At 39.7% G+C, this 6,177-nt stretch overlaps 1 long non-coding RNA gene across 1 annotated transcript; it reads left to right on the top strand.

Moving 5' to 3' along the window:
• Positions 1 to 565: 565 nt before the first annotated feature.
• On the top strand, positions 566 to 4,191 carry LOC147653999 (uncharacterized). Its single transcript, XR_015285396.1, has 2 exons — positions 566 to 835; positions 3,108 to 4,191. It is a non-coding gene; the product is annotated as an uncharacterized LOC147653999 (long non-coding RNA).
• The last annotated feature ends 1,986 nt before the right edge of the window (positions 4,192 to 6,177 follow it).

The following is a 6,177-nucleotide window of genomic DNA, read 5'->3' as shown; positions in this document are numbered from 1 at the left end:
TATTTTAAAAACATATTCAAGGAAGAATAAACTTCATAGATGAGCAAATTCACACTCCTCCTTTCACTGTTTTTAGATGAGGCAAACCTGAAGCAAATTTCAGGCTCACAGAATTATTTCCCAGAATAAGTTCAGTTAAAAAATTCCAAGTCTTACGTTCAGGAAGACAGTAGAAAACACCTCCTATCTTGGGACCAGCCAAAAAAATGATCTACAAGGCTAATTTTCTTCAGGGTTGAGCTACATGGAGCCAAATTTTCTGAAGATTTCTCTTTTCTTCTTGGCATTCTAAGAACAGATTTTTCTGGAGTTTATTGGGTTTTATTCCTTTATGTGTTATTCTTCTTGCTGCTGAACTTTCCAGACATAACATTTCAAAATGCCTTTCAGAACCTGTCATGTAGCTCTGAGCCTTTTGTCCATTTTCTTGCTTTTGCTTTTCCTCTCCTTGTTCAGTGTTCCATGTACTTTCACATTTGTGACACTTGGGCTACTCTGGGAAACTTCATAATCATATTCATATTGTGCAAATCAAGTTACCTGTGAGGAAAACAGGCAGTGCATTGGGTTTGCATGGCCAGGTCTTGGCAGTAGGGTGGCTGCAGTGGTGGCTTCCATGAGAAGCCAGCAGAAGGTTCTCCCATGTCCAGCAGAGCCAAAGCCAGCTGGCTCCAAGACTGATGTGTCAGTGGCCAAGGCTGGACCAGTCAGGAATCATGGTAACACCTCTGTGATAACACACGTAAGAAAAAAAGAAGAGTTATTGCCCAGACGTAATTGCACTCACAGAAGAGAAGAGTGAGAACATGAGAGGGACAGCTCTGCAGACACCAAGGTCAGTGGAGAAGTAGGGGCAGGAGGTGCTCCAGTCACCAGAGCAGGTATTCCCCTGCAGCCCGTGGTGAAGGCCATGAGGAGGCAGCTGTGCCCCTGCAGCCCATGTGGGACCATGGGGATGCAGAGATCCACCTACGGCCCATGGAGGAGATCCAAGCTGGAGCAGGATGCCTAAGAGGTGGCTGTGAGCCCGTGGGAAGCCATTGCTGGAGCAGGGTCCTGACAGGACCCACAGGCCCATAAAGAGAGGATCCCACACAGGAACAGGTTTCCTGGTGACCCTTTGGGAGACCCACACTGGAGCAGCCTATTCTTGAAGGACTACACCCCTTGGAAAAGATCCATATTGGAGCAGTTGGTTGAGAACTGCAGCCTGTGGGAAGGGCCCATGTTGGAGAAGTTAATGGAGAACTGTCTTCCATGGGGAGGGGCTGCAGAAGCAGGGGAAGGATTCTTCTCCCTGAGCAGTGGCAGAAAAAAATTATGATGAACTGATCATAACCTCCATTCCTCATCTCCCTTCACTGATGCCTAAATATTGACTCTTGAATTTTAAGATATTTAGACATACTTTTCAAGCTTGTACTAAGAAGTTTCACTCTGCTTTGATGTACTACAGCAACTGTAAAATCTCTGTAAAATGCACACTTGTTTATTTTCTTTATAGCAGTTGAATTCTGTATTCTGAATTGTAAAATTCAAAGCAAGGGAAATATATTGCTTAAGCAGACAAATGAATGTATTTTCAGCTCTCAGCCTTCAGACATTGAGCTCTTGACTTGGGCTGTACAGACATAAAGAAGTACTAAATCTGTGCCTAGGATTTGTGTATGTCTCTTCCCTTAAATTAATGTTCTGAGGCACTTTTTCAGGCATACTTCTGCATTTTGTATGTGTTATTATGCCACTGGATTTAGTATTCTTCATGCAGGACCACTTAGGTTCACCGCAAGTTTTGCCAATAGTTAAGGTAGTGCTGCAGTTGCAGAGCTCATGAAAGATGTAAGTGAAACATGGATTTCTTCACCGAACACAAGCTAAAAGAGAAAGAAACAGCACTAGGGTCTCTGCACCAGAATATGGTCTAAAATGTTGATCTTTGAAAACAAAAATGTGACTTAGTTTCCATACTCATCTGTTTTGGGTCATTTAGGGATATCTCTGGAGGTTGTTCCTCAGAAGTCTTTATTCCAAGAAATTGCAACAAAGATAAATGGTCTGAAATGTAATAAGTCAATATATACAAGTGAAATTGGCTCCAATGTCATTAACTAAAAGATTCAGGACTCTGCAAACTCATTTCTTGTGAAGCAACTAGAATGTCCTACAACAGTTATGCATTGATTGAAAAAATGGAACCGAAACTTATGCCTAACAAGGGAAACCTCAAAACTTAACCAGGACCTGTACAAGGAAGCATGCTACTGCAGAGAAAAAGAATCAGCTATTTCTAAACTTGGCATAACTCAATTCATTAGTCCTGCTTTGGCCTTATACTTTCTCATTCCCACTCACTGCAGCTACCTTGAGCGTTTCTCTCGTCAGAAAAATGAAATAATATTATATGCACTTCAAAGCTTTCAGAAGACTTACTGGTGTGAAGTATCAATCATAGAGTTTGGATGAAAAGCTCATGTCTAGAGCGAGAAAGGCTCAGTTACCATAACCAGAGACTGTCAAACGGTCTCTGTGCCATTTAGATACCAGACTCTCTGCACTTACTGTGGCAAAGGATGAAAGTTAAATAACTTAGAATTGAAAAGTTCAATATCTTATTATCAAACTCCTTAGACAGCCAACACCCTATGACGTGGGACTGTCCTAAATTCATCAGCAAATAACTTGCTGCCTTTGTCTGAAAATACTAGAAAGTAAGTAACAAAACAGATTATTTATATTTAAAAGAGCAAAATCAGATGGTAAGTCTCAAATATGACTGGCTGAGTTGCATTGTGTTAAGGACCTGAAAATCTTTCATTCCTATTTAAGGTAAACCGTACTTGAATACACATAGCAGTTAAAGTGCCTAACAAGACTTATGATGAAAGCAAACTCATTGTCTGTAAAACTTTGAAAAATTATCTGTACTCCAGGAATCTCCTGGATTTAAAGACCAAAGTGTTATAATCTTCATTATCTACATCACAGCATTCACATCTACCAGACCTCAGACACAAAAAAGGATGAAGTTCTTTCCTTGACCAAAATTCTTTCCTTACAAAAAAATTCCTTAAAAAGTGTGGTAACAGTGAACATTTCTCCATCTACAGGATGAGGGTGAAAGAAATTGTGATTCATCATCATTGACCACTGAACATTCACAGCTTGGCTACTAAAAAGATGGTTGGTTCCTCATTACTATGTACTTTTTGGTTCTCTGATATTCTGTGCAGGAGGAATGATGACCACTGAAAAGCTGACAGTTCTTGAAACACTCAACATGGACAAAAAGAAGCATAACAGATTTTTAAGCCCCTGTTTCACACTCAAAGAGAAGAGTCATGTTAGCTTTGCTGCAGTGAAAAGTTCACACTTGCTAGCAGCTGATAGCCATTCTATACACATACACTGAAATTTATTACTAAATTTCACAGCATTAGTTCACCATAAAAGAAGTCTATCTTTAAGACCTAATTCCATCTATGCATTTTCTAATCTGTGACAGCTGGGAATAACTCCAAACCACAGACTTCAGTCCCTGAGAAACCACTTCTGTACGCTAACTCTCTCCTCTCTAACCTGCCATACCATTCCTGAATGAGCTTGTAGCGTAATTAAACAAAGGCCAGCTACAACCTCATCTAACTGATGCTCAAATTCTAAACTTGGAACAGCCTGAAATCATGCCAGAACACAGAATGGAGCCTTTTTAGCAGCACAGATGATCCCCTATCCACAGAGGGAACACAGAAGATGGTTTCTCATCTGGGGCATATCTGCAGCATTTGACTGTGAGTTACATGGTCTTATGGAGATTATGAGACATTTGCTAAAAGAGATGACAGGAGCAAAAGGTAATTTGCTAAAATGTTTTGAGTCTTTCTGGAATGTATCCATCAAAACCTAATGGGAAAACCTCACTTTCATCTGGCATCTATTACTTTGGTGTACCATATGATGGGTTTTCTTTACTACCTATTATATGGACTATTTAAATGCTAATAATGTAAATGCCTATAATCTGTAATGACACACAGAGATATCATTCGCACACACAGTCATGCTCTTTTGCATAGGGAAAGGTGAAGTGCTTCAAGGGTGAAGAATGCAGCTGAAGATGAGCCTCAGCACAAAAGAAACAGGTAGTGAACAAAAAATAAAAGGACATTTTTAAGATTTTTTTGTTCTTCTCAACCAGTCAGTGAGCAAATTTAAGTGGGATTTATCTGCCTTAAAACAGGCACAGGAAAGAATGACAGATGTCATTTAAGGATGAGTGTCACTCTAGATTCCAATTACTTATCAATAGTGAGAGGTTGTCACCTCCTCAGAGCAATTTATTACATCTACAGGTCAGATAAATCATTCTGTGAAATGTGTATCTCACTTCATAGATTACACAAAAGGAACTTCATTATTAGCTCTGGCCAGAATTTACAACATTTAGATATTTATAATTCAGTCATTTTGGATTTCTCGGTAATACTGAAGAGTGTGATGATGCCATGTTCAAATAAGAGCGTTGTATCAAGTTGTCAAGAACAGTGTAGATCTTTCTGGTGGATGAGACAATTGCAGTAACTCAGCAACACACAACATATCCCAGAACAGAACCCCAGTGCCTATGGAAATCCATCTAAAACAAAGTGCTGGAACACGTCTTCAACTACTTGTGACACCATAAACATATAAAACTTTATTCCTCTGTCCATTTTACCTACCCAGAATATTTGAATCACAGCTATGTTTATAGCTGTTATTGTAAGGATTCTCCAGGTTGCAGATAACCAGAAAAAAAATAAAAACAAAAAAAACCAATTGACACCTAAAGTTTCAGGATAAGCATTTAATATTTGCTTCTTTGCCATAGAAGAATTAACTGTAGCAGAGGCACACAACTCCAGATCTGTGCTGCTAGTTAGGTTTACAGAAGAATTGATAGTTTCATGTTTCTGTGGCAGTGACTGTACTGCTCACTGTTCTCTTGGTCACTGGCAAGGAATAATTCCAAGGAATTATTCCCAGAAAGTTCTGCCTCTGTAAATGTGGAAGCATTCCTTGTGTTTCTACTCTGTGGCTCTCACAAAAATGACTAAGCAGACCTCTATAAAAGCCAGCAATTATTCGTAAGAATTCTTACCAATTATTCAAAATAATTCATTTAGTAGCTAAAGGAGGGCAAAGACCATTTCAGGACCTGATCTATAGTTGTGGATTTCTAAGAAATTATGAACATTCACAAGCCTCAGTGCCTTGCAAGCACAAGGCACATTTCTTTGACTTTGCCCTCACTAACAGAAATGCATAACATACGTGTTAAAAAAACACCAGAGATCTTACAAGTACTTCTCTGCCCCACCCAAGGAGTGGATGCATGTGACAGATGTTAGTCTTGTTCTTAAAATGCTACTGGGACTTACTCACATACTATAGTAATGAGTATGGTAGTAATCATACTCAAAATAATAAAGCTACACCAATTTCAATGCATGTTTTCCACAGAAAAGAGCTTTCTATTTCTTATTTCTCATGTCGTGATGGGAGAGGAAGAGTTAAGAAAGGTTCTCAAAGCTCATTGTGTTTAGGCAGCAGTAAGTGAAGTAGAAAGGGTAAGGTTCTTATAGAGAGGCCAAGACCTGCATCATCCTGTAAGGCTTTCTCTTTAGATATATGAGCCACAAAGGTAAATTATTCCTTGTCTTTCAAGGAGACACAGATCTATGCCTACTCCCCAGATGTCATTCTCTACCATAAAAGAGATTTTGGGTGCAATTATACGATGAGAAAATTCTTAGGTTTTTCATATCTTCCACTTTCAGACCACAAGACAGGGTCCAGGTTTAGAGAGCAGAAAAAAAATATATAAGGTTAAGCTAAGGAATTACACATAGAAACTTGGAGAAACTTAGAGAAAGACAAGGGCGTGTAGTGACAGGACAAGGAAAATGCCTTCAGACTGAAAGAGAGTAGGTTTAGATTAGATATTAGGAAGAAATTATTCACTGTGAGGGACTGGAACAGGTTGCTCAGGGAAGCTGTGGCTGCCCCCATCCCTGGCAGTGTTCAAGGCCAGGCTGGGTGGAGTTCTGAGTAAGCTGGTCCAGTGGAAGGTGTCCCTGTTGGGGTGTGACATTGGTGGCTGGATTCTTTTTCCCCAGGACCAAGATTGATGAGAGAGAA

Source organism: Cyanistes caeruleus, chromosome 3 (assembly GCF_971803275.1).
Source record: "Cyanistes caeruleus chromosome 3, bCyaCae1.hap1.1, whole genome shotgun sequence".
Taxonomy (NCBI): Eukaryota; Metazoa; Chordata; class Aves; order Passeriformes; family Paridae; genus Cyanistes; species Cyanistes caeruleus.
This window is presented reverse-complemented; position numbering and strand designations above follow the sequence as displayed.